This window comes from Nerophis lumbriciformis, linkage group LG20 (genome assembly GCF_033978685.3).
Source record: "Nerophis lumbriciformis linkage group LG20, RoL_Nlum_v2.1, whole genome shotgun sequence".
In the NCBI taxonomy this organism is placed as follows: Eukaryota; Metazoa; Chordata; class Actinopteri; order Syngnathiformes; family Syngnathidae; genus Nerophis; species Nerophis lumbriciformis.
In genome coordinates this window covers 29,629,850-29,653,561 of record NC_084567.2, presented here as the reverse complement: position 1 = coordinate 29,653,561, position 23,712 = coordinate 29,629,850, and the positions used below count along the sequence as shown (strand labels likewise).

Below are 23,712 nucleotides of genomic sequence, written 5' to 3'. Positions count from 1 at the left end.
TTATAGCACCGCTGCCAAGAACGAGGCACCAGTTGCCATTGTTTCCAAACGAGCGAACGATCATGGAATCAGCCGGAGAAAAATCGCAAACGAGTCTTAAACCGAAAAGAAAACTGCAGTCATTCCGTGAAGAATATTCAAAAGCCTATCCGGGAATAATTATCCGTTCCAAAAAGGGTGAAAACTACGCGAATTGCACCTTGTGCAGACAAGATTTTTCGATCGGACACGGAGGAATTAGCGATGTAAAAGACCACGTTGGGACAAAAAAACACAAGTCTAATGCCGTTGCTAGCGATACAAGTGGAAAACTTTCAACGTTTTTCGTCGCCCAAACAGATTCTTTGGATGTGATAAATGCCGAAGTTTTATTTGGATTTTAGCCACAAAAAGGTAATGACACCAATGTTATCTATTGGAATTGTTTAGTACTGTTATACTGTTAAAAGTGTTTATACTATTTATGCTTTCAAGTCCAAGTTGAAGAAATCTTGTTAAATGTTGACAGCATAACTACCAAAATACAGAAGTATGTCCTTAATATTTTTGCAGTGCTATTTCTGTTGAAAAGTTAAAATGATTACATTAGAGATGTGATGTGCCACTTTTCAAGTGTCTGATGGCTTAAATTAATTTTCATTAATTTTTCATATTTTGAATTCTTTTGAAAGGCTTACAAAAAAACTACATTTGAATTGTAATTCCATGCTATTGACAGGACTATTAATTTTAATGAAGTTAGCTTACCATGTTTACAGTATGATAATTGTGATAGAAATGTGAATTTTAGGCACAGAATATGTTTTACAATTGAACAAGGCAGTAGATTATACAAGCTTGGACAGAAAGTTAATAATGACACCAATTTTTTTTTAATGGAATTGTTTAGCACTGTTTTACCATTTGTTTACTGTAAAAAGTGTTTATACTGTTTATACTTTCAATTAACAAATTGAAGTCTTGTGAAAGGTTGACAGGATAACTGGCATTAACTGTCAAAATAATTTCAAACTATTGAAGTTAGCTTACAGAATAAACATGTCAATCAACCCATATGATTTTTGCTGTAATATTTTTGTTTTGAAAAGTCACTGTGACTGATAGAAAAGTGATGGTTTTAGCAACATTTTAACCTGTCTGAATGCTAATAATCATTTTGCGTCGGGGGGCGAAGCCTGAACCCCCCACCAGGACTTTGTCCTGGACCTACCGGGGCCTGCGGCCCCTGGACCCTGGCTACTAGGTTTTTCTGATTTCAAAAGTTGGCAGGTATGCAATTAGTAATGAATAATTCCACTGGTAATCAGTGTTAAAAATAACATTCAAAATATAAAACATTCTCATGCATTTTAATCCATCCATCTGTTTTCTACTGCACCTGTTCAAGAAGTCACATTATTGGTAAGAAGTATTTTATTCATTATTAGTTAGCTTCAGAATAAAAATGTTATTAAAAAGAATAATGGACGTGTTATACTCTAATGTTGGTCTTACTTAGTTGTATTCAGTGTTAAAAAATATTACATGGCTCTCACGGAAATACATTTTAAAATATTTGGCTTCCATAGCTCTCTCAGTCTAAAAGGTTCCCGACCCCTGCGTTAGAGCTTCTATCCAATCAGAATTCAGCTCGCTTGTTGCCAGCTCTGTATGAATCCTACCGGACAGAGCAGGGGTCGGCAACCCAAAATGCTGGAAGAGCCATATTGGACCAAAAATACCAAAATAAATCTATGTGGAGCCGCAAAAAATTAAAAGCCTTATAATGAAGGCAACATATGATGTAAGTGTCTATATTAGCTATATTAGCCTACTATCCAAGGCTGACGCAAATCTTCGTTGACAGAAATGTTGTACAAACCCTGTTTCCATATGAATTGGGAAATTGTGTTAGATGTAAATATAAACGGAATACAATGATATGCAAGTCATTTTCAACCCATATTCAGTTGAATATGCTACAAAGACAACATATTTGATGTTCAAACTGATAAACATTTTTTTTTTGCTAATAATCATTAACTTTAGAATTTGATGCCAGCAACACGTGACAAAGAAGTTGGGAAAGGTGGCAATAAATACTGATAAAGTTGAGGAATGCTCATCGAACACTTATTTGGAACATCCCACAGGTGAACAGGCAAATTGGGAACAGGTGGGTGCCATGATTGGGTATAAAAGTAGATTCCATGAAATGCTCAGTCATTCACAAACAAGGATGGGGCGAGGGTCACAACTTTGTCAACAAATGCGTGAGCAAATTGTTGAACAGTTTAAGAAAAAACATTCTCAAGCAGCTATTGCAAGGAATTTAGGGACTTCACCATCTACGGTCCGTAATATCATCAAAGGGTTCAGAGAATCTGGAGAAATCACTGCACGTAAGCAGCTAAGCCCGTGACCTTCGATCCCTCAGGCTGTACTGCATCAACAAGCGACATCAGGGTGTAAAGGATATCACCACATGAGCTCAGGAACATTTCAGAAACCCACTGTCAGTAACTACAGTTGGTCGCTACATCTGTAAGTGCAAGTTAAAACTCTACTATGTAAGGCGAAAACCGTTTATCAACAACACCCAGAAACGCCGTCGGCTTCGCTGGGCCTGAGCTCATCTAAGATGGACTGATACAAAGTGGAATAGTGTTATGTGGTCTGACGAGTCCACATTTCAAATTGTTTTTGGAAACTGTGGACGTCGTGTCCTCCGGACCAAAGAGGAAAAGAACCATCTGGATTGTTATCGGCGCAAAGTTGAAAAGCCAGCATCTGTGATGGTTTGGGGGTGTATTAGTGCCCAAGACATGGGTAACTTACACATCTGTGAAGGCGCCATTAATGCTGAAAGGTACATACAGGTTTTGGAGCAACATATGTTGCCATCCAAGCAACGTTACCATGGACGCCCCTGCTTATTTCAGCAAGACAATGCCAAGCCACGTGTTACATCAACGTGGCTTCATAGTAAAAGAGTGCGGGTACTAGACTGGCCTGCCTGTAGTCCAGACCTGTCTCCCATTGAAAATGTGTGGCACATTATGAAGCCTAAAATACCACAACAGAGACCCCCGGACTGTTGAACAACTTAAGCTGTACATCAAGCAAGAATGGGAAAGAATTCCACCTGAGAAGCTTCAAAAATGTGTCTCCTCAGTTCCCAAATATTGTTGTTCCATGCGTGTTGTTGAAAGGAAAGGCCATGTAACACAGTGGTGAACATGCCCTTTCCCAACTACTTTGGCACGTGTTGCAGCCATGAAATTCTAAGTTAATTATTATTTGCAAAAAAAAAAAAAAGTTTATGAGTTTGAACATCAAATATCTTGTCTTTGTAGTGCATTCAATTGAATATGGGTTGAAAAGGATTTGCAAATCATTGTATTCCGTTTATATTTAGATCTAACACAATTTCCCAACTCATACAGGGTTTGTATTTTGACTTTTATCCTACACATTTTTGCAACATTGAAAAAAAAAAAAGGAAAATGGAGGCTTCTGACAGCATAAGATAACTTCTGGTAATGACTGACTCAGAATGGCCAAAGGTAATAGATGTGTGTGTGTCCAAGTTAAACGAAACGGCCGGCTGTCTTCTTCTAATGGATTTATTACAATCTTTGCAAGCTGGGTAACGTTTGCTGTGGTCTGGAACAACATGGCACACAAACAACTATGAGAAATGCAGCCAATATTACATACAGATAATGTGTCATAAGTAAAGGAAATTAATTGAGCTCAAATATACCTACAAATGAGGCATAATGATGCAATATGTACATACAGCTCGCCTAAATAGCATGTTAGCATCGATTAGCTTGCGGTCATGGATTGATCAAATATGCCTGATTAGCACTCCAACACAATAACATCAACAAAACACACATTTGTGCATTCACGCACAGTATAAAAGGTTTGGTGGACAAAATGAGACAAAGAAGGAGTGGCATAAAACACGTCTTTCTGTGGCAGCATCAGAGAAATTTGTACATGTAAACAAACTACGATGAGTTCAAGGATCGCTGAAATTAGTAGGACAAAACGGTGCTTGCCAAATACTCTTATCAGTGAAGCATGTATAACATAAACAGTGGGATTTCTAACAATTAGAAAATATATTCAAACGAAAAATATATATTTTTTCTTCATCTTTTTCCATTTTCACACATCTCTGAAAGAGGTCCAGGGAGCCACTAGGGCGGCGCTAAAGAGCCGCAGGCGGCGCTAAAGAGCCGCATGCGGCTCGAGAGCGGCGGGTTGTTGACCCCTGGGATAGACAGTCGATAAACAGTTGCGATAGCCAATCAGATCACAAGTTGTTGACAGTAGCCCATCTAGGTAGCCTTACGCTAAACCTGACTGTGATCGGATTTTCACTTGTCACTCCCAAGTGAGAATCCAATCACAAGTTGTAATTTGCGAAAAGCAGGAAGGGGCACCGGAGCCATACCCGGCCAACAGAGAAATCATCGGTTCTCACTGTTTTAACTCACAAAAAAAAAGTTCAAATATTTAATTTATTATTTATTATTATTTATATTTATTTAATTTTTCACATTTAATGTTATTTACAATTATTTTAATTTTGACAGTAAGTAAATAAGTAAGGTATGTTTTAAATGCTGATGCGGATTCATTGATTTTTAAATGTGCCAAAATATAGCTTGTTGTTGTACACTGTTGAGGTGATTCAATGCACAGTAGTTTCTGTGTAGTATTTCTCCAGCCGTGGTTATGTGGGGACATAAATGATGATATTTTGAGTGGCATTTATTAAAGTCGGAGCTTTTTGCACAACTCTAACCTGGCGTAGAACAACAAAATTCACAACAGGTGTCGAACCGACCCAACCAATGCAATGGCCTGTTTGATTTAAAATTGATATTTAAACAGTCCTCGGATGCAACGATAAACAATACTAATGATAAACTCCCAACCGTTTGTATTACCGGTTCAAATGAAAATGAACGTAAAACCGTAATTTCATAGCCGTACTTCGATAAACTCGCAGACTGGTGATACTGCTCATTACACTGCATGTTTAAGCCGGCTTGCTAATCGCTTCGATTTGAGTATTTAAATATGTTCTTCTTCCATTTTTTTAGTGTTTTTTTTTAATGATTAAGGTAAAACACGTCTAATTAATGTGCTCACTTCCTGTTCCTCTGTGTATAGATCTATTACTCTGTGCTAAGAGAGCACAATCTGTAGGTTCAATGTACACATTTAAATATCTTAGTTGTTCAGACAGTAATGTGTTTGTACAAGTTTACATTATTAAATGTCATTTTTTAATAAAGAAATACATTAGTATCTCTTGTATTCATGTTAGAGAGCTTGCTTCTCCAACAAAGGGTCTCTGAGTTTATCAACGCGAATTTATCAATCATGGTTTTACGATCATTTTTAATTTAAAAAGGTAAGATTGACCATCTGGAGCACAGGTGTCAAACTCAAGGCCCGGGGGCCAGTTGTGGCCCTCCACTTCATTTTATTTGGCCCTCAAAAGCCTGGAAATAATATGTATCAATAAAGTACTGTAACTTTTCTTACTAAATGTATTATTTCTTTCTATTTTAGGAGAGAGAAAAAAATACACGTACTCCATGTAATAGCAAAATATGTTAACTTAAATACTGTATAATTATGCAAAACTACACTGCAAAAACTGAAATCTAAGTAAGATGAAATATATCAAATAAGGGTGATATTTGCTTATTTTCTGTCTGATAAAATAATTCTTCTCACGAAGCAGATTTTATGTTAGAGTGTTTTACTTGTTTTAAGTGTTTTGCTCCTAAATGATCTCAGTAAGATATTACAGCTTGTATTACAGCAGATTTGATGACCTATATTGAGTAAAACATGCTTGAAACTAGAATATCAACTGATGCAAAGCTGTGTCATCAACACTCACAAGTATAAAACTACTTTTTTTAAAGTAATAATTTCTTACTTCAAGCATGAAAAAAAAATAATGATGCCGAGCGCATATCATTATGTCAAGATAATGGCACTCGCTTTTACTTAATTTAAGAATATTCTTCAACATATTGAGCAAAAAGGTATTTTTTTCTACCAATAAAAGTGCACTTGTTATTAGTGCGAATATACTTATTTTAAGGTATTTTTGGTTTCATTGAGGTTATCTAATTTTACTTGTTTTGGAAAGTCTTGACAAGTTGAATTTTCTTGTTCTATTGGCAGATAATTTTGCTTAGTTCAAATAAAATACCCCTCATTTTTGTATCTTTTTTTTCTTGTTTTTGAACACTGACTTTTTGCAGTGTATATTATCAAACATTCAAACCATTTTTTAAATAGTAATAAATACTAATAATAATGATCTCAAAGCAAGTCAAATCAAATTGTGCAATGTAAAAGTAGCAATAAATTTCATGATAAAATTGTGAAATTTACTGTGATTTTTACAGCATTTTTCTCCAAATGAAAAAAACAGTACTTTTTTTTTTTTACTGTAATAAACTGTGGTGCCGTTTTGGTATTTACAGTAATACACCGCAAAATCTACAGTTGTTGATTTGCGGTAAAAAAACAAAAAACAAACTGGCAGCTCAGGTGCTAAAATGTTACTCTAAAATTGCATTTTTTTATTTACAGTAAAAAAACAAATGTACATTTTCCAGTAAAATTCTGGCAACTGATCGGCCCTTTTTAACATAAAAACAGCAGTACTGTTTTTCCATTTACAGTAATATACACTACATTTTGAGGTGAAATTATTGCAACTTATCATATTTTTTTAACATTTTAGTTTTTAAAAGATCTACTAATCAAATGCATTAAAAAATTGTGCAATAATAGAAGCGGCCCTCTGGGGCCAAATATAACTGCGAGGTGGCCCTCAGTGAAAACGACTTTGACACCTCTGATCTGGAGTTTTACCGCTGTTTATCCGTAAAACCATTAAAAGTTACATCCCTTCAATAAACATTATATATATATATATTACAATCAATCAATCCTTTATTGTCCTAATAACGTCAGTTATACATGTCAATTAATGTTGATGCCAAAAGTATAATAATAATATGTCTCTTAAGAAGCCAGCCCAATATTTAATGTTCAATGTTTTAGAGAAAGTACATTTTGTCTATTTAAAAAAATATATTATTTATTAAATTAAACTTGGCTTAACATTTTACCACCATGAGACCAAGACGATGTCAAAAGTACTTTAACACCACAGGGCTACAGACAGGAAGTTCTCAGAAGGAAGTGACCACAGAGCTTAGAGTGTCACAGTCTCATCAGCAAGCAACAACACAAATACAAGCACTGTGAATTCCCCTGTTTATCCTTTTTTAGGAAACAGCAAGTTGTGCACAAAAATAAGATTTAAACATTCGGACGACGTTTAAGAACTCAACTTTTGGTGTATTTCAGCTTCGTCCTTAAACAAAAAATATCCTCAAACGTTTCTGAATGCTGAACCAAACTGCTAATCCTGCTCTCGTTCATAATAATAATAACTATTTTCACATCATCTCTCTAATCTCTGAAATATTAATCTCAACAACAACCTGTTTGTATGTGCTGCTGTAGTTTTTAAAAATGTCATCTACTTGTAATCTGTATTGTTCAAAGTACTGTTCAACAATAATGTAATATCATATAATAATCTTCTTAAAGCATTCAACTTTCCTCTGATCTAAATTTAGAAGCACAGACAAGGTTCCCTTGTTGTGATCATGTCTTCCTTGTACGTTGACCACCTGTGTCTTACCACCTGTGTCCTAATACCTTTTTCGTAGTATTTGTGTATTAGTACTTGTGTCTTACCACCTGTGTCTTACTACCTGTGTCTTCGTACTTGTTTCATAGTACTTGTGTCTTACTACCTGTTTCTTAGTACTTGTTTCATAGTACCTGTGTCTTACCACCTGTGTTTTACTACCTGTTTCTTAGTGCTTGTTTAATAGTGCCTGTGTCTTACTACCTGTTTCTTAGTACATGTCTTGTACTACCTGTGTTTCAGTCCCTGTGACTTGCCACCTGTGTCTTATGACCTGCTTCTTCTACCTGTGTCTTAGCACCTGTGTCTTACCACCGATTGTCTCACTACTTGTGTCTTCCCACCTGTGTCTTACCTGTTTCTTAGTACATGTCTTCTAATACCTGTGTTTTAGTCCCTGTGACTTGCCACCTGTGTCTTATGACCTGTTTCTTCTACCTGTGTCTTAGCACCTGTGTCTCACAACCTGTGTCTCACTACCTGTGTCTCAGTACTTTTGTCTTCTCTCTGGTGTCTTACTACCTGTTTCCTAGTACATATCTTTTACTACCTGTGTTTTAGTCCCTGTGACTTGCCACCTGTGTCTCAGTACCTGTGTCTTCCCACTGGTGTCTTACAATCTGTTTCTCACCACCTGTGTCTTAGTACCTGTGTCTTCCCACTGGTGTCTTACAACCTGTTTCTCACCACCTGTGTCTTACCAACTATGTTGTGTGTGTGTGTGTGTACCAGCCATGCCCCACACTTGTAAATAATACTGTTATGACTGAGCACACTATGAGCTATTATTAGGGGTGTTATAAATTGTCAAAATTAAGGTTCCCTTGTTGTGATCATGTCTTCCTTGTGAGTTCACCACCTGTGTCTTACCACCTGTGTCCGAATACCTTTTTCTTAGTATCTGTGTATTAGTACCTGTGTCTTACTACCTGTTTCTTCGTACTTGTTTTTATTAGTACCTGTGTCTTACCACCTGTGTTTTACTATAAATTGTCAAAATGAATGACCTGTTTCTTCTACCTGTGTCTTAGCACCTGTGTGTTACCACCGATGTCTCGCTACCTGTGTCTCAGTACTTGTGTCTTCCCACCGGTGTCTTACAATCTGTTTCTCACCACCTGTGTCTTACATGTGGTAATTGTCAAATTAAGGTTCCATTGTTGTGATCATGTCTTCCTTGTATGTTCACCCCTGTGTCCTAATACCTTTTTCTTAATATCTGTGTAGTAGTACCTGTTTCTTAGTACTTGTTTCATAGTACCTGTGTCTTACCACCTGTGTCTTACTACCTGTTTGTTAGTACTTGTTTCATAGTGCCTGTGTCTTACCATCCGTGTCTTACTACCTGTTTCTTAGTACATGTCTTTTACTACATGTGTTTTAGTCCCTGTGACTTTCCACCTGTGTCTTATGACCTGTTTCTTCTACCTGTGTCTTAGCACCTGTGTCTTACCACAGATGTCTCGCTACCTGTGTCTCACTACCTGTGTCTCAGTACCTGTGTCTTCCCATTGTCAAATAAAGGTTCCCTTGTTGTGATCATGTCTTCCTTGTACGTTCACCACCTGTGTCCTAATATCTTTTTCATAGTATCTGTGTATTAGTACCTGTGTCTTACTACTTGTTTCTTAGCACTTGTTTCATAGTACCTGCGTCTTACCACCTGTGTCTTACTACCTGTTTCTTAGTACATGTCTTTTACTACCTGTGTTTTATGACCTGTTTCTTCTACCTGTGTCTCGCTACCTGTGTCTCACTACCTGTGTCTTAGTACCTGTGTCTTCCCACCGGTGTCTTACAACCTGTTTCTCACTAACTGTGTCTTACCACCTATGTGGTGTGTGTGTGTGTACCATCCATGCTTTAAACTTGTAAATAATACTGTTATGACTGAGCACACTTAAGGTTCCCTTGTTGTGATCATGTCTTTATTTTACGTTCATCATCTGTGTCTTACCACCTGTGTCCTAATACATTTTTCTTAGTATCTGTGTATTAGTACCTGTGTCTGACCACCTGTGTCTTACTATCTGTTTCTTAGTACTTGTTTTATAGTACCTGTGTTTTAGTCCCTGTGACTTGCCACCTGTGTCTTATGACCTGTTTGTCTATTTCATGGAGGAATGTACCGTAGTTAATCATAGAACTGGCACCCAATGTTATTAAAATAGTATTGATTTTGAATCGAGAATTGGTTTGAATTGAAAACAGAGAGTCTGAATCGAATTGTTACCCCCAAGAATCGAAACAAATCGTGTGGTGCCCAAAGATTCACAGTCTTAGCTATTATGATCAAAGTCTGCTTTCAGGCAGAAACACTGAGGAAGTAGCTGTTTGGGTTCTTTTGTGGTTAAAAGTGAGATCTTCTATTAGACCATGAACCACCATTAGATATAAAGGATTGTCTGGTGCTGGTATGTTATCTCGTCTACAAATTACATTAATATTGTTAGCATGTTGGAGATTTGAATGGTGATTCATTTTAACGGTTCCTTCAGCCTGCCTACCAAGTATTGTTGTGTTTCGAGGTGTCCCCATACAACTTTTTTTTATTATTTCCGATTCGATACCGATAATGGAACCTTCAAATGAATCATATGACATACTTGTATTATTTTCTAGTGTGGAAAGTTAGAAGAGGTTTGATTAAGTGAGATCAGCCAAACAGAGAGCAATGGTAGATAAGAAAAACACTAACCTATTTTTATTAACAGTCTGGAATTGGACTTATGATGTCTTTAGTTGAAGTGGAGTGGTAATTGTTTTTTCAGCATCACCTATAGGCCACATGAAATTAAGATCACGATGCAGTGAATTCAATGATGCAGAAATGTTTGTTACTAAATACTTTCTAATACTCTTCTGCCTTGGATAATTTCTATGTGGAAATAAAATGCAAACAATAATTATTTGATACATGTTTATATTGACATATATTCTGTTTTAGACTGCAATATTGTTTAATGAAGGACACTTATTAAGTATGTCTAGCCTGTATGCTTTTGTGTGCTTGGCTGTTGGGTAGCTGCAAGCCCCTAGTAGCTTATAGCCTTCTATGTTTACTTTTTCTAAATGACTTGACTGAAATACAAGTAAAGACACACTAGCTGTTAACTGGCTGTATAGCTTTGGGCAAGTAACGCAAGTAGTGTTTTTTGGAGCTTTTTCCAAAGAGTTTACATGCAAGTCGATATCAGCCAATACATACAGTCGTGGTCAAAAGTTTAGAAACACTTGTAAAGAACATAATGTGAGCAAATCTGCTGGGTCAAAAGTATACATACAGCAATGTTAATATTTGGCTACATGTCCCTTGGCAAGTTTCACTGCAAAAATGCGCTTTTGGTAGCCATCCACAAGCTTCTGGCAAGCTTCTGGTTGAATTCTTGACAAAATTGGTGCAGTTCAGCTAAATTTGTTGGTTTTCTGACATGGACTTGTTTCTTCAGCATTTTCCACATGTTTAAGTCAGGACTTTGGGAAGGCCATTCTTAAACCTTAATTCTAGCCTGATTTAGCCATTCCTTTACCACTTTTAACATGTGTTTGGTGTCATTGTCCTGTTGGAACACCCAACTGCGCCCAAGACCCAACCTCCGGGCTGATGATTTTTAGGTTGTCCTGAAGAATTTGGAGGTAATCTTCCTTTTTCATTGTCCCATTTACTCTCTGTAAAGCACCAGTTCCATTGGCAGCAAAACAGGCCCAGAGCATAATACTACCACCACCATGCTTGACGGTAGGTGTGGTGTTCCTGGGATTAAAGACCTCACCTTTTCTCCTCCAAACATATTGTGGCCAAACAGCTCATTTTTTGTTTCATCTGACCACAGAACTTTCCTCCAGAAGGTCTTATCTTTGTCCATGTGATGTAAGATGAAACAAAAAATTTAAATTATTGGAAACTCAAGACAGCCATGACATTATGTTCTTTACAAGTGTATGTAAACTTTTGACCACGACTGTATGTAATGGCTGATATCAGACCAATTTCCTATATCAATAAATCAGATTGGGACACCACAAGTTGTTTGTCCCGATCATGTCTAGAATTGAGCTCAGTGTTTCAAAGTAAGGAAGGAACATGTAACCATGGCGATGCAGGTCTAAGTTTAGTTGTTACCCCACAGCTTCAGTCTCACCATCATGTTTACTGGACATTATTGTCAGAAATAAAGAAGTGATATCTGTTTTACTAAGCATTCACTGTTCTTGCGTAATTTTACTAATTCATTGTCTGCAAATAGATCCAGGCCGCGTCTCAGACTCTCAGACGTTGGCCTGCTTTAGCATTATCTTGACCTGGCATGCTGTAATCCCCTGCGTTCCAAAGCCAGCCTCTTACGAGCAGGCCAATAAACACGGCCCACTCACTCGTGGAAAGAGTGTACTTAAAGCCAATTTGGTCTGACACTCCTCAACGCTCATTGTAAAAAACAATAATTGTGTTCTATTTATTCAGGCTGAATTGTATAACGTGTGTATATTTGTTGCTACATCACAAAATAGTAGAATATAATATCAAATAATACGGTAGTACTTCTGTTTTCATTAGTAATCTGTTGCAAAAGGTTAGACAAAGACGGAATCATACAGAAACTGTATAAATTGTTTAAAGAAATTGAATATAATAGAACTGTGTTTATATTCTAGTCTAAGATATAATGTAAATCCAACTAGATTTACCATGAATTGATTTACGTGGACCCCGACTTAAACAAGTTGAAAAACTTATGCAGGTGTTGCCATTTAGTGGTCAATTGTACGGAATATGTACTGTACTGTGCAATCTACTAATAAAAGTTTCAATCAATCAATGAGGCAATTCCTGAAGGAATTGCGTGTGAATGCTCCAATGCTAAAGTTGAACTGAAATCCTGGAATTTTTTTTTATAATTGTTGAAGTAGAGCACACAACTCCCAAACAGGCTGAATATTTTGTAGTTGGAACATTTTGAATCAGATGAAAAATGAGGGAGTTGTGGAACTTTGAAGAATGTCCCATTGATTTCAATGGGAATTTTCAAAAATGTTGGGGATTTCGTGAAAAGCGGGAATTTTTTTGAAATTGGTAAAACAAACTTAAATGGTCTTAATGCGTTGAAATGGTTGGTGTTGGAATTTTTAAAATCGGTCAAGAAATGTTCAAATAGTAACGTGTTGAATCAAGAAATGGTATTACGGTATTCCTGGAATTTCGGGAAAACCGGGAATTTTTCCAGTTCAAAAAACAACTTTGTTTTTTGTCCTGATTAAGAGGAATGTTTGACGGCGGACCGGTTCAAATGCGTTGAAAAATGTGGAAGGGGTAGTCGCCGGAAAAAAGGTTGTAAATAGGGCTTTGGAAAACCAGGAATTCTGAAAAATCCTGGAATTTTTTTGAACTTGGAAAAAAAAAGCAGTTTGAATTTCCAGGATGGTGGAATGTGCTGAAGGTGGAATGGTATGAATAAGTTAAAAAATGTGGAAATGGTGGAAGTTTGAAAAATGGCCAATTCATATTGAATGGGAAATCCTGGAAAACCTGGATTTCTGAGAAATCTGGGAATTTTTGGAATTTGTCAAGCAAAAGCCCGCCATTCCCGAATAGGCTGAACAGTTCGAAGTTGGAACGGTTTGAATCGGGTGAAAAATGTGGAAGGTAGAGCGCGCCAAAATCTGCAGAAGAAGGATAAGTTGAATAAATAGATGAATTTTGGTGTAGAAAACCATATGTGTGAATGCTTTGGAGCATTCACACAATTATAAAAAAAATAATCCACCCAAAAATATCACCATAGCCCAGAGAATATTTCTAGTTTTAGATGGTGAATAAAACCTAAATGAACATTTAACATCGTATTTACATTGTTTTTACTCTCTTGTCGGTGAATGTAGACGGCGATGAGCAAAGAGTGCAGGTTTTCCCAGACAAACGTCCCTTCTCCTTCACTCACATCACAACAATTTCAGCATGTACAAAACCCAAAACCAGTGAAGTTGGTACATTGTGTAATTTGTAAATAAAAACAGAATACAATGACCACAGAACACTTTTCCCACTTTGCATCAGTCCATCTTAGATGAGCTCGGGCCCAGCGAAGCCGGCAGCGTTTCTGGGTGTTGTTGATAAATGGCTTTCGCTTTGCATAGGAGAGTTTTAACTTGCACTTACAGATGTAGAAAATAATGTTTTCCAGTTCGAACGTTACGTATCCTGTCTTTGCAGTCTATTCAATTGAATATAGGTTGAAAATGATTTGCAAATCATTGTATTCTGTTTTTATTTATGATTTACAAACCCTGTTTCCATATGAGTTGGGAAATTATGTTAATGTAAATATAAACGGAATACAATGATTTGCAAATCATTTTCAACCCATATTCAGTTGAATATGCTACAAAGACAACATGTTTGATGTTCAAACTGATAAACATTTTTTTTTTTTTTTGCAAATAATCATTAACTTTAGAATTTGATGCCAGCAACACGTGACAAAGAAGTTGGGAAAGGTGGCAATAAATACTGATAAAGTTGAGGAATGCTCATCAAACACTTATTTGGAACATCCCACAGGTGAACAGGCTAATTGGGAACAGGTGGGTGCTATGATTGGGTATAAAAGTAGATTCCATGAAATGCTCAGTCATTCACAAACAAGGATGGGGCGAGGGTCACCACTTTGTCAACAAATGCGTGAGCAAATTGTTGAACAGTTTAAGAAAAACCTTTGTCAACCAGCTATTGCAAGGAATTTAGGGATTTCACCATCTACGGTCCGTAATATCATCAAAGGGTTCAGAGAATCTGGAGAAATCACTGCACGTAAGCAGCTACGCCCGTGACCTTCGATCCCTCAGGCTGTACTGCATCAACAAGCGACATCAGTGTGTAAAGGATATCACCACATGGGCTCAGGAACACTTCAGAAACCCACTGTCAGTAACAACAGTTGGTCGCTACATCTGTAAGTGCAAGTTAAAACTCTCCTATGAAAGGCGAAAACCGTTTATCAACAACACCCAGAAACGCCGTCAGCTTCGCTGGGCCTGAGCTCATCTAAGATGGACTGATACAAAGTGGAAAAGTGTTCTGTGGTCTGACGAGTCCACATTTCAAATTGTTTTTGGAAACTGTGGATGTCGTGTCCTCCGGACCAAAGAGGAAAAGAACCATTCGGATTGTTATAGGCGCAAAGTTGAAAAGCCAGCATCTGTGATGGTATGGGGGTGTATTAGTGCCCAAGAAATGGGTAACTTACACATCTGTGAAGGCGCCATGAAAGGTACATACAGGTTTTGGAGCAACATATGTTGCCATCCAAGCAACGTTACCATAGACGCCCCTGCTTATTTCAGCAAGACAATGCCAAGCCACGTGTTACATCAACGTGGCTTCATAGTAAAAGAGTGCGGGTACTAGACTGGCCTGCCTGTAGTCCAGACCTGTCTCCCATTGAAAATGTGTGGCGCATTATGAAGCCTAAAATACCACAACGGAGACCCCGGACTGTTGAACAACTTAAGCTGTACATCAAGAAAGAATGGGAAAGAATTCCACCTGAGAAGCTTAAAAAATTTGTCTCCTCAGTTCCCAAACGTTTACTGAGTGTTGTTAAAAGGAAAGGCCATGTAACACAGTGGTGAACATGCCCTTTCCCAACTACTTTGGCACGTGTTGCAGCCATGAAATTCTAAGTTAATTATTATTTGCAAAAAAAAAAAAAAAGTTTATGAGTTTGAACATCAAATATCTTGTCTTTGTAGTGCATTCAAATGAATATGGGTTGAAAATGATTTGCAAATCATTGTATTCCGTTTATATTTACATCTAACACAATTTCCCAACTCATATGGAAACGGGGTTTGTACGCAACGTGCCAACTTCCCTGGTTTTGGGGTTTGTAATAGAATCCATTTTTATTGGCCATTCCGTTAACGTGGAAATTATACAGCCTGACGCTCCAAACTGATTATCAAAACAAAAGAGAAAAAAAACATTATCTGAACAACACATGCCCTGAAATGCATCAGGTCAACTGAACAGTTTGGAATTTGTTCATAGCGATAAAGCTATAAAGTTACAAAGTAAATATAGAGACAAGTTTACCAACACTAATGATACCTGGTGCTTTGTCTTCCTATTCTCTGGCAGACCAAGTGTGTTTTAATGTGTTTATGAGCAAGGGCCAACATGTAGTGTCAAATCTATTTGTGTTGGTCCAAATGTATTGATTGTAATCACAATAACACATAGTACAAACATTTTAAAGATATATGTAATCAGGAACATTTGTGAACAATCTAAGAATATGTAAATACAATATAAGACAAATAATATACAAAATAATGCAGTTATGATTTAAGCCCAATAAATAGTGTACAATAACTAAACAAAAGCAAAAACTTCTATTTGCTCTTATTTAAAGTCCTCTTGTGTCCAATGACGTTTTCCCTGAGGTGGACTTTTACCTGTTCTACCTTCTTTTTTATTTCATTTACTCAACATCAAGTAAAAATAATTATTACATTAAAATAAATTATGAATATAAATGATTAGAAGTATAAAAAAATATATAAAATAAATATAATATATGCCCCATAATTGCACAAATACGTTAGCTTCTCAATTCAGAAGACTATTACATTTATTTCATATTTTACAACAAAAACATCAGCTAACTCCAAGTCATAACTTTTCATCGTAAGGATTTTGTCTACGTTGTTTGTTACACTGTCAAGTCTGTTCCATAAACTAACACATTTACTTAAAATGCAACCCTCCATTGTTGCTGTTGTAAAATTAGATTTTTTTGATAAAAAAATTTCTTTCTTATTTGAAAATCTGTTTTTAATGTTGTTTGGTTGGATTTCAAGAAGTTTAACTGTTTAAATATTGGGTTTGTGGGGTATTAATTTCCATAAATTCTTTCTGCAAAAGGAAGATTTTATTTGCGGTATATAAACATTATGTAAACAAAACCTATATAGGGTTGCACAGTTTTGAGAAAAAACCTAACTGCGAGTTTTCTCTCCAAAATTTAGATTAGATTTGCAATTTTTATATTTTATACATGATAATGCGTCAATAACGAATTAAGTAATATTTGTTCCTTTTAGACTGTCAATTAACATATTCTTGTCTCAAGGTGCCAACAATATTCAATAATTTACTTTTAAAATATTTGGCTTCATGCAGACAGACTCAGAGGACGGATGGATATATAAGGGTTGTACGGTATACCGGAACTAATAAAGTACTGCGGTACTAATTAATTAAAATGGTACTATACTGCTTCTGAAAAATACGGTACTTTTTTTTTTTTATCCGAACACGACAGCGCGCTGTTGTCACTTTGTGATATTGATGGTAAAAAGACGAGAGGCGCATGTTAAGCAACGCACACGCACAGAGTACTTACAAGCAGAAACAGTGCTCTTCATATTTGCACATTTTGTAGACGGCTGTCCACGTGGGTGTATCTGCATTATATATAAAAATCACATCCACATCACAGACATGCTGACAACGCTCCAGACAATGATGTGCGTTTTGTTCACATCCAGTTTCGGTAGCGCGGTTTTCGGTGATCAAAGTCTTTTTTTGGAGGTCAAGATTTTGGTACATCACTTGTCAATAGTGTGCAAATAATAGGCTATGCGTATTAATTCATACTGTAATGACCAGCTAATGTTGAAGTTTTATGTTCATGTGGTTTGGATTTGATGTCAGTTTTTTTCCCCCATGTTTACAAACACACCGTCCGTGCCTGAAAGGTGATTGGCGGAGAATGAGAAAGTGTTGTTGTGTGTCGGGGGAAGCAAGGACTCACGGAGACGTAAGTGTTTTCATGGGAGGTAAAACTTGCCATACCTGCCAACTACTCCGGTTTTCCCGTAATTAGTACGGTTTTCATCAACCTATTCCGGGTTACGGTTGCAGTGATAAAAAATATGTTTTTTCATTAATTAAAAAAAAAAAAATTTTTTAAGTTTTATTCTCGAAATCGCGTAACAACAATGACAGTCGACACTGCTTCCCGTAACTTCCTATCGAGCCATTCCGAATGCCATGCGCGAGGCTATTTATAGCACCGCTGCCAAGCACGAGGCACCAGTTGCCATTGTTTCCAAACGAGCGAACGATCATGGAATCAGCCGGAGAAAAATCGCAAATGAGTCTTAAACCAAGAAGAAAACTGCAGTCATTCCGTGAAGAATATTCAAAACCCTATCCGGGAATAATTATCCGTTCCAAAAAGGGTGAAAACTACGCGAATTGCACCTTGTGCAGACAAGATTTTTCGATCGGACACGGAGGAATTAGCGATGTAAAAGACCACGTTGGGACAAAAAAACACAAGTCTAATGCCGTTGCATCATAAAGTTACCATATCATTTTTGCAGTATGATCAATCTGATAGAATAAATTTGGATTTTAGCCACAAAAAGGTAATGACACCAATGTTATCTATTGGAATTGTTTAGTACTGTTATACCGTTAAAAGTGTTTATACTATTTATGCTTTCAAGTCCAAGTTGAAGAAATCTTGTTAAATGTTGACAGCATAACTACCAAAATACAGAAGTATGTCCTTAATATTTTTGCAGTGCTATTTCTGTTGAAAAGTTAAAATGATTACATTGGAGATTTGATGTGCCACTTTTCAAGTGTCTGATGGCTTAAATTAATTTTCATCAATTTTTCATATTTTGAATTCTTTTGAAAGGCTTACAAAAAAACTACATTTGAATTGTAATTCCATGCTATTGACAGGACTATTAATTTTAATGAAGTTAGCTTACCATGTTTACAGTATGATAATTGTGATAGAAATGTGAATTTTAGGCACAGAATATTTTTTACAATTGAACAAGGCAGTAGATTATACAAGCTTGGACAGAAAGTTAATAATGACACCAATTTTTTTTTTAATGGAATTGTTTAGTACTGTTTTACCATTTGTTTACTGTAAAAAGTGTTTATACTGTTTATACTTCCAATTAACAAATTGAAGTCTTGTGAAAGGTTGACAGGATAACTGGCATTAACTGTCAAAATAATTTCAAACTATTGAAGTTAGCTTACAGAATAAACATGTCAATCAACCCATATGATTTTTGCTGTAATATTTTTGTTTTGAAAAGTCACTGTGACTGATAGAAAAGTGATGGTTTTAGCAACATTTTAACCTGCCTGAATGCTAATAATCATTTTGCGTCGGGGGGCGAACCTGAACCCCCCACCAGGACTTTGTCCTGGACCTACCGGGGCCTGCGGCCCCTGGACCCTGGACCCTGGCTACTAGGTTTTTATGATTTCAAAAGTTGGCAGGTATGTATATATATATATATATATATATATTCTTGTGAATTTCTACGATTTTCAATACTTATTCGATTTTAAAAAGTGAACCCAAATACACAAAAACAAGTACCAACAGGTAAGAAAAGTTGGTTTTGCATAATAGGACGCCTTTAAGACAGCAGGCTTTTTTTGGCACTGACTGCTCAGTGCTGACATGCCAAGCTTGTTGAGGAAAAAGTGTGTAACAATACCGAAAAAAGCTTTTATCAATGTAATTTTTATACCTTGGTATCGACTTGGTATGGAAGTATCAATACTTTTGACAACCCTGCTATATGAGTAATATGAATTACTACATTAATTATCAGGGCTTGAGACACATCCAGTTTCCCCATCTTGTTCTTTTGCAGGCCAGACTCCATGAGCAATTACAAAAGCATCAAAGCTCGGCCTTGTCTGTATAATTTGGGTGGAATTTTGGTTCATTGCAACGTTTGTGTGAAAGCAGCCGCAATATACGGCCTCAGCTCAGAGCTCTGGGTTGGGGTTAAGATGTGTTTTTCCAACAACCATTCATTTTATATGTAGCTTAAAAGGAATGTTCCACACATTAGGGCTTTCCCAGAGTAGAAAATCCTCATCCTGAATGATATTCTCTACATTTGCTTCTGACTATTTGTTCCCATTGTTTTGCACGTTAACCTGAATTTCTCCACAAGCAGCACTTTTCTTCTTCTAGCTGCCATGCACTGCTTCCTCTATGTTCGCAACAGTATGTGTTAAGGCTGCTCCCCTGACTACCAGCTTCCTCTGATCTTATTTCTATTGGAAAGGCAAGATATGTAGGTCAAGAGTAGCTTTCTGTACAATGACATGCTCGCGTTTGCATAAAACCAACTCTGCTTTCCAGTGAAATTTTGAAGCCAGGATTGATCCACTTTCATCTGCTCTGCGATTGGATGAGGCTTTTTTGATCAAAACTGTTTTTTTTTGGTTTGTGGTAAAAGATGCCGAGATGCATCTGGAAATGATGGACTGTGGGAGCAGTTTGGTTTGAATGTTTTGCTTTCTAGGCTGGTCATTGTGGGAACAGAGAGGCGGTGACATTTGTCGGGACAACATTTAGTTACAAGAAGAGACGTAACACTGCGCAACCCTGTTTTATTCTAACTGAAGTACTTTGATTAGGTCGACAACTAGAAACATCTAAATGAAACTATGCACAAGTAGAGAACGTCCATGATAACGTTGCTTGGATGGCAACATATGTTGCTCCAAAACCTGCTTGTACCTTTCAGCATTAATGGTGCCTTCACAGATGTGTAAGTTACCCATGCCTTGGGCACTAATACACCCCCATACCATCACAGATGCTGGCTTTTCAACTTTGCGCCTATAACAGTCCGGATGGTTCTTTTCCTCTTCGGTCCGGAGGACACGACGTCCACAGTTATCAAAAACAATTTGAAATGTGGACTCGTCAGACCATAGAACACTTTTCTACTTTGCATCAGTCCATCTTAGATAGCTCGGGCCCAGCGAAGCTGGTGGCGTTTCTGGGTGTTGTTGATAAATGGCTTTCCCTTTGCATAGTAGAGTTTTAACTTGCATTTGCAGATGTAGCAACAAACTGTAGTTACAGTGGTTTTCTGAAGTGTTCCTGAGCCCATGTGGTGATATCCTTTACACACTGATGTCGCTTTTTGATGCAGTACCGCCTGAGGGATCAAAGGTCCGTAATTTCATCGCTTACGTGTAGTGATTTCTCCAGATTCTCTGCACTTTTTGATGATATTACGGACCGTAGGTGGTGAAATCCCTAAATTCCTTACAATAGCTGGTTGAGAAATGTTGTTCTCAATTTTTTGGACAATTTGCTCACGCATTTGTTGACAAAGTGGTGACCCTCGCCCCATCCTTGTTTGTGAATGACTGAGCATTTCATGGAAGCTGCTTTTATACCCAATCATGGCACCCACCTGTTCCCTTGTGGGATATTCCAAATAAATGTTTTTTTTGGACAGTGTCGCAATAATGCCATACCGTGGCCTTCATACTGTGACAATACCATACCATGAGATTTTGATATTGTTACATCTTGTATAATTAGCCAGGATGCATGTGAGCAAAAACATGAACATTCAAACAAATATGTTTGAAAATACAAATTAACTTTTTTCTCCTGCATCTTTTTGGGTTTCTGTATATGTTACATGTGTGTGAGTGCTTTTAAATTAAAGAGGGCGCCCACAGCAGCACCTGCTGCTTGTGGAGGAGAGCGATACGTGTTGTCATGTTAGAGCTGGGGTGGGAGAAAAAAATGTATATGGTAGTATAGTGCAATATGTTTTCTAACAATGTAATAGACATTTTCAATGTCTTTATCGATATATATATATATTTTTTAAGTCACGTTTTGGTCTATTTATTTTAGTTTTAGTTAGTTAGCTCAGTGTTTTTCAACCACTGTGCCGCATGAGATAAAGTCTGGTGTGCCGTGGGAGATTATCTAATTTCACCTATTTGGGTTCAAAAATATTTTTTGCAAACCAGTAATTATGTGTTGTTGTTGAGTGTCGGTGCTGTCTAGAGCTCGGCGGAGTAACCATGTAATACTCTTCCATATCAGTAGGTGGCAGCCGGTAGTTAATTGCTTTGTAGATGTCGGAAACAGCGGGAGGCAGTGTGCAGGTAAAAAGGTGTCTGATGCTTAAACCAAAAATAAACAAAAGGTGAGTGCTCCTAAGAAAAGGTATTGAAGCTTAGGAAAAGCTATGCGGAATGAAACTAAAACTGAACTGGCTACAAAGTAAACAAAAACAGAATGCTGGACGACAGCAAAGACTTACAGGAGCAGATGGCGTCCAGAAAGTACATCCGAACATGACATGACAATCAACACCAAAATAGGAGCGCAAGACAAGAACTAAAACACTACACACAGGAAAACACCGAAAAACTCAAAATAAGTATAAAATAACGACTTTTTCCTGTCAACTGAGTTTCGTTTTTTAACGATTTCTGCTTTTGGTGTGCCTCTGGATTTTTTCAACGCAAAAAATGTGCCTTGGCTCAAAAAGGGTTGGAAAAACACTGCGTTAGCTAGTTAGTTAGTTAGGGTTACGATCGCTCTTCTATATCTAAAGTTAAAAGTTAATGTACCATTGATTGTCACACACACACTAGGTGTGGTGAGATTATTCTCTGCATTTGACCCATCACCCTCACCCCTTGGGAGGTGAGGGGAGCAGTGAGCAGCAGCGGTGGCCGCGCCCGGGAATCATATTAGTGATTTAACCCCGAATTACAACCCTTGATGCTGAGTGCCAAGTATGGAGGTAATGGGTCCCATTTTTTATAGTCTTTGGTATGACTCGGTTTGAACTCACAACCTACCGATCTCAGGGCGGACACTCTTAACGACAAGGCCACTGAGGACGGCCACTTAAGGTTCCTAAGAGCAAAGTGGCCTCTATGATCCTTAAATGGAAGACGTTTGGTATGACCACAACTTTTCCTAGACCTGGCTGTCCTGCCAAACTGTGCAATTGTGGGAGAAGAGCCTTGGTGAGAGAGGCAAAGAAAAACCCAAAGATCACTGTGGCTGAGCTCCGGAGAGGCAGTAGGGAGATGGGAGAACGTTCCACAAAGTCAAGTATCACTGCAGCCCTCTACCAGTCGGGGCTTTATGGCAGAGTTGCCCGACGGAAGCCTCTCCTCAGTGCAATACATGCTAAAAGCCTGCATTGAGTTTGCCAAAAAACACATGGACTCCCAGACTATGAGAAATTAGATTCTCTGATCTAATGAAACCAAGATTTAACTTTTTGGCGTAAATTATAATCGGTATGTGTGGAGAAAACCAAACACTGCTCATCATTTGCCCAATACAATCCCAAGAGTGAAACACGGTGGTGGCAGCATCATGCTACGGGGTGTTTTTCAGCTCCAGGGACAGGACGACTGGTTGCAAATAACGGGAAGATTAATGCTGCCAAGTACAGCGATATCCTGGAAGAAAACCTCTTCCAGAGTGCCCGGGACCTCAGGCTGGGCCACTGAGCACTGAGCAGGTCATTTAAGGACCTATTCAAGCTAATCAAAGATCATCTCTATGTGAGTCTCTCACAATTGTATCGTAAAGCCCTAATGATGCAAAAGAGAGGACCTAAAATGTAACCTTGAGGAACACTAAAGAAGTTGAACAATTGACTACTGACTGCATCCGAAGTAGGGCTGGGCGATATGGCCTTTTTTTAATATCTCAATATTTTTAGGGCATGTCACGATACACGATATATATCTCAATATTTTGCCTTAGCCTTGAATTAACATTTGATGCATATAATAACACTCGTATGATGATTCTATGTCTCCCGAAATTCAGCACCTCTCCCGAAAACCTCCCGGGACAAATTTTCTCCCGAAAATCTCCCGAAATTCAGGCGGAGCTGGAGGCCACGCACCCTCCAGCTCCATGCGGACCTGAGTGACGTGTTGACAGCCTGTTGTACAGGCACATGTGACCCACCCATAATGTGTCACATTTTTGTGTTGATTTATTTAGTTTATTTTGTGGTTTGAATTCGTTTTTGGAGCTGTTATTACACATATATCAGTATTTACATTGGTCAGTAGGGGGCAGTAGGGCGTTTCTTCCCAATTGAATGCT

The 23,712-nt window shown here is 37.6% G+C and overlaps 1 protein-coding gene and 1 long non-coding RNA gene across 2 annotated transcripts in view; one reads left to right on the top strand and one right to left on the bottom strand.

The window, feature by feature from the left end:
- Positions 1 to 23,712, bottom strand: part of LOC140679613 (uncharacterized) — a 96,484-nt gene that overhangs the window by 3,103 nt on the left and 69,669 nt on the right. The gene's annotated exons all lie outside the window — the stretch shown is intronic.
- Positions 1 to 23,712, top strand: part of tprn (taperin) — a 91,034-nt gene that overhangs the window by 2,963 nt on the left and 64,359 nt on the right. The gene's annotated exons all lie outside the window — the stretch shown is intronic.